This window comes from Mastomys coucha, unplaced genomic scaffold (assembly GCF_008632895.1).
Source record: "Mastomys coucha isolate ucsf_1 unplaced genomic scaffold, UCSF_Mcou_1 pScaffold4, whole genome shotgun sequence".
NCBI lineage: Eukaryota > Metazoa > Chordata > Mammalia > Rodentia > Muridae > Mastomys > Mastomys coucha.
The window spans coordinates 38,080,982-38,086,981 of NW_022196910.1; the positions used below are offsets into that span (position 1 = coordinate 38,080,982).

The 6,000-nt window shown below is 40.4% G+C and overlaps 1 protein-coding gene across 2 annotated transcripts in view; it reads right to left on the reverse strand.

Moving 5' to 3' along the window:
* Positions 1-6,000, reverse strand: part of Zdhhc17 (zinc finger DHHC-type palmitoyltransferase 17) — a 68,034-nt gene that overhangs the window by 32,862 nt on the left and 29,172 nt on the right. The window lies entirely within an intron of this gene.

The window sequence follows — 6,000 nt, forward strand, 5'->3', positions numbered from 1 at the left end:
GTAGTCGACCAACGACTGGTACAGCTTGAGGCCCACACCACATGAGGGAGCCCATGTCTAAAACTATGTGGATGGCCAAGAACCAGAGGCTGGTAAGCCCAGAGACCTAGGATAGAACCAAATATGACTAGCAAAAAAAAAAAAAAAGTCAATGAAATCATTTCTACCAATATCATTCTATACTCATAGATCAGTGCCGATCTCATCTATCATCAGAGGGGCAAGTGATCCAGCAAGTGATAGGAGCAGATGCAAAGACTCACAGCCAAATACTGGGCAAGGTAGGGGACCCCCACAGAGGAGGAAGTACTCTAGGAACAGGGGTGGGGGCAGAGAACACCAGGAGATTACAGGCCACAGTATCAACTGAGCAGCAGAGTTCATAGGGGCTCGCAGGCACTGACATGACAATCACAAACCCTGAATGGGTCTGAGCTAGGGCCTCTGCATATACCTTATGGTTGCATAGTTGCTCTTATGGGACCCCTAATAGTGGGAGGGGGAGAGAGTACCTGTGACTCTTCTGCCCACACCTGGGACCCTTCTCCTCCTAAGAGGCTGCCTTATTCAGCCTTGATGAGGGTTTGTATCTAATCTTATTGTAATTTGTTTTGTAGTTAATATCCCTTTTTTTAAAAGGGAAACAGAGGAGTAGATCTAGGTGAAGAGGGGAGGTGGGGGGAAGACTAAGAAGAGAGGAGGTTGGAGAAGCTGTGGTCAGGATGCAATGTATGTAAAGAATAAAAATTAAAATAAAAAAAAGAATAAAAAAGCCCAAATCATATAAAAAGCTACTCAAGCAACCACAAAGATCTGAACAACATACAAACTTATGGAATCAAGTAGTTGAACACACAACAGCCGAGAACAGCCAAGGCACAGTCTGCTTTGAGTAGAGCAACTTTTTAAGCTTCACTTTCCTCAGAAGGTGAGTAAAGATTAAATCGAGCAACAGACACAAAAGAACGCTACCACCTATAAAGGAGCCGATAAAGAAGCTTCACTATGCATTATTTGCTATAAAAGACATGGTTTAAAAAGAAAAAGACAGCTTTGTTACATTACTGTCACAGCATTTTTATATACTCTGAAATGAACAAGACCTAGCTGCTCTTTGTGATGCTTAATTATGGACTAATCAATACAGTGAATCTTAAATATAAATGCCTTCAAGACATTCGGCAAACACTTAGCACATAAATAGTTACATATAGTTGAGATGTAAACGTCATTCTAAGTGATTTTTAAATAACAAATGCATTCACGCTTAAGGTACACAGTTCTAAGTTCTTAATATAACCATACTTACATGTTTAATTCAGAAAACACTGCTTCATATAAATATGCATTAAACAGGTCTTTTAAAACATTATATAATAAAAAAAAACAAGTTCTCCATCATGCAACATAGTTAAAGAAACACAACCAAATAGTTCCAGGATGGTGGGATTCTTTTTTTCTTTGGACGCAAGGTATCACTTTGTAGCACAACCTGACCTGGAGGGCCAGGTTAGCTCAGATTAAAGGTGTGTCATTACCATGCCTGGGTTCTATTAAGAACACAAATGGTAGAGGCTGGAGAGATGGCTCAAAAGTTCCCAGGAACTACATTGTAGCTCATAGCTGCCTATAGTGAGATCTGGTGCCCTCTTCTGACCTGTAGGCATATATGCAGGTATAACACTGTAAACATAATAAATAAATTATTCTTTAAAAAAAAAAAACACACACACACACACAAATGTTAACTAACATAGGTCTGAATTAGTCCTTAAAGTATCTGACTGGATATGTTTTGAAAAGACTAGAATCTAAAGCAAAAAAAAAAATAATTAATTTAAAAAAAAACTACTTCAAAACCTCAACTGGGTTCTCTTTTTAAACAATTTCATTCTTTTCTACAGAGGCAGTTTATACTTGGGACTCATTTTTACTTGGTGAATTTGATACAATTCAAGTCAGTGTTGGGTAATTATTAAATGATTTCCAAAAAGAGTGATTTCTATTACTTTTCTTTCATTGTAAACTTCTGGGAGAGAGTACTGTTTTCATAATATGATATTTTTACCCCAGATGTAAGACCTGAGCTCAAAATAACAAGCATTTAAACTCTTATTCTGTACAGATTTTATTTACATTTTTAATTATGTGTATGTGTGTGGGTTTATAGACATGAGTATGCCCAAGAGGCTCAAAGATGATGTCAGTTCCCTTGAAACCCAAGAAGCAGGCAGTGGGGAGCAGCCGGCATAAGTGCCGGGATCTCTATAAGAGCAGTATGTGCTCTCAACTACTGAATCATCTCTTCACCTTCTAACTCACTCTTATTTTTATATTTATTTTTATATTCAAACCTCTGCTCAATACTACATAAAAGGTTGTTGTGGGGGATTGGTCTGGTACTGCTATATATTCAAATGCTAAACACTAAGTCCCAAGATCTGGCTGGCCCCTGACAAGATTCTCCTATACACAAAATGATGTTATGCTACCCCGCTCCCAAAGTTCATTGGTCTATAAAAGGCTATAAAGCCTGTGATTGGGCAGTAAATAGAGACAGGCAGGCTTTCAGATACCTGGCTGGACATCACAGATAGAGAAAGGAGAGGAGAAGAAAGAAGACCAAAGAGGAGGAAGCCGCCATGAGGCGATGGACCATGAGCACGTGGCCATGAGAAACAGCAAATAACAAGGGACATATAGCTAGGATATAAGTTAGGACAGCTCCAAAACCTACCCAGTCTAGGCTCACAGCTTGTAAATAAAATACCTGGACTGTGTGTCTTTTATACAGACTAGCAAAATTAAGAATTCATTTTATAGGATATCCATCAAAGAATGTTCTTGCAGGCACTAATGTTCTCTAGGTTTTGAAGAAGGATCAGCAATGAACAAGAACATTAACAAGTATTTAGAAGACAAGTTTCTCCAGAAGGGATGCCTACTGGAGTCAATCCAGAACATATTTTAAAATCTATAGAAGGCTGAGGAATTAGCAAGGATTGTTGCCACCAAAGCAACTGTCCAAGATTAGCTTGTAACAAAGACAATGGTCCATGGGCCACATAAGTGACAAAGTATAGTGAGCATCACAAGTAGGCATTCCAGCAATAAAGACGTAAGTTTGCTCCCGAAAGTGCTAGTAAATGTTCTTTATGTCCTGCAGTGTTGAATCTTAGACCATGACTACAAACTGTAACTGTAGCTATAATCCAAATTCTTCTTTTAATGTGTAGAGTTCATTTTTGTTTGTCCCTGGTCATCACTGTGTAGTGGTGATTCTGTCTGGACTCCGTCTTGTTGACTTTACTATTTAACCATTTAGAATCCACAAAGTGTTTTCAGTGCACTTTTCCCACAGAAGTTTGAGACTTGGGAACTAATGTTAAGAACAGCATGAGGAATTATACCAGAAATATAGTTATTAAAACTTCACACACTAAACAAGATTCTCAACCTCTTGTAACCTAGGTGATCAGACTCGGCTCTCCCCCAAAAAGAGATCAGAGGAATCTTTCTTAAGAGAATACTAACAACTCCAAAGGGGGAAAAAAGATCATAGAAACTAAAAAGCTTCTCCAGGACAGCTAAAGAAATAATCAAATAAACAGGAAGCCCACAAAGTGAGACAGAATCTTTGCCATACATGGGGGGTGGGGAGATAAATATCCTGAATATATTAAGAACTCAAAATACAAAGTAAAAACACGCTACTCCAGACACCTCCTCAGCCAGGCCAACTACCACTTCACTCCCAGGGAATGAAAACAACCTAAATCGTTCAGCTGACCTGAGGATAATGAAAATGTGGTACGTATGCACTGTGGATGACTCAGGCGTGAAGAAAAATAAAATTATGAAATTTGCAGGTAAATGGATAGAAGCAGAAAACATCCTATTGAGTGCAGTAACACACACCCAAAAAGACAAACTCTGCAATCTGTTCTTCATCTGTGGATCCTAGCTCCAAATCTATAGATGGGAGTATATAACGTGGAGTAAGTACATTAAACAGTTAATTAAAAAGGGACCATGGTGGGGAAAGAGAAGCAAAAGAGAAGGGAATGGCAAGGTACAAGGAAAGACAGCAGGGACGCTTAATTAGTGAGGGAGGAGGGAGAAAACGCAGGAGGGGGAGGGGTAAAGTAACAGTAAGCATGTCTAAAAAGGTCATATTATATACTCACCAAAATTATATATAGTGCACTAAGTCCAGGTATACACATAGAGTTGAAACTAAGTTCTCCCATCTGAGATACCAATGCTTAACCGACCATCTAGGGAACAAAACCTGACGCTAGGGACAAGATGTTCTCCATTGAGTTGTCGGTCACTGTTGTCTAGGAGACTTTTAAACACTATAGGCTATCACTGTTGCCTTTGAGCGCTTGAAGCTAAGTCTCCATAGCTGAAGAGACCATGCATTTGGGCTTAGGACCCAGAGGCTCTAAACTGGATCAGCCTGGAATGCTTCCTCCCTGAGAACTCAAATTTTCACACTACCAGAAGGTTCCATCTAAGCTTCCAAGGGAGGGAAACAACCAATAGTCCTTATCCAGCACTTTTGAACACAATAACCAGCATGGCCCAGTGTCCTTTAGGGTACAATATTAGCATGCATACTATGGTGGTAACCATCAGCTCTCTGCTTTGACTTAAGGCCCACACAAAATGGAAATCATGCTAGGTACCTCCCTAGAAACCTAGCCAACTCCCCGGGGCTAGCAAAGTTGTCCATCTTGGAGAACTGCTAACAACTCCTTTACTAACCAGCATAATTTAGAACTACATACTGAATGCTTACCCTTATGTCTGCATAGGGTGAGTATAGAGCTCACTCCTCATTAAAGAAACATCTTGTAACAGACAAAGGCCATTATAGAAAACCACAATCAATCAAAACACAGAAAACAAGTGATCCTGTGGTGTCCAGCCACAACGGATAGAATCCTTGCTCCTAAGGCTCATGGATCATAGCAGAAGAAAGTGTGGAACTACTGTACAACTGAAGGAGCAGGAAGTTTACTGTGAGATTGCATCTCTTAGATATCAGAGAAGCTACACCTATGAAATCTCATCAAACATGGCTGCCTAAACATGACCCAAACAAACACACCAACAGACACAGACATGAAAGAGGAAAAGCTCATGAGATCTCAACCCTAAAAGTACTATAGGGAACTAAAGAACACTGGGAGAAGAGAAAAAGTGTTCTGCAGGGAAGAGCCCAGGACTAGCTGGTTTCCCATGGCAGAGTGGCCAGCCCTGAAATCGCAAACATACCACTAACGCTGTATGGATTGAGCACTTTGCATTTTATAATCCATACATGGTAACAATGATTAAAAATAGGCTATAAGTTATGAGAGAACAATGAGGTACATAAGAAAGGTTAGAGGAAGAAAAAGAAGGAAAAAAATACAATCTAAAAAAAAAAAAATCAATAGCTAAAAAGTTTTTCCAGAGCTGATAAAAATGCTAACCTATTGTCTTAGGGTTTCACTGCTGTGAAGAGACACCACAACCAAGGCAACTCTTATAAAGGTCAATATCTAACTGGGGCTGGCTTACAGGTTCAGAGGTTCAGTCCATTATCATCAAGGTGGGAGCATGGCAGCATCTAGGCAGGCATGGTGCTGGAGAAGGAGGTGAGAGTTCTACATCTTGATTTGACTGCAGTAAGGAGAAAACTGGCTCCCATGAGGCTAGAAGGAGGGTCTCAAAGACCACCCCAGTGACACACTTCCCCCAACAAGGCCACACCTACTCCAACAAGGCCATACCTCCTAATAGTGCCACTCCCTGGGCCTAGCATATTCAAAAAACCAAACCTCCTTTCCCATTCCGGCCTGAACGAAGCAGGCTCGTGGACCAGTGACACCCAGAAACTAAGAGTATTTTGGAACCCCAGAGGTCGCGGACGGCTGCTCCATGGCTGTCATCATGCCACAAAATGAATACATTGAATTGCATCGCAAACGATATGGATATCGTTTGGAC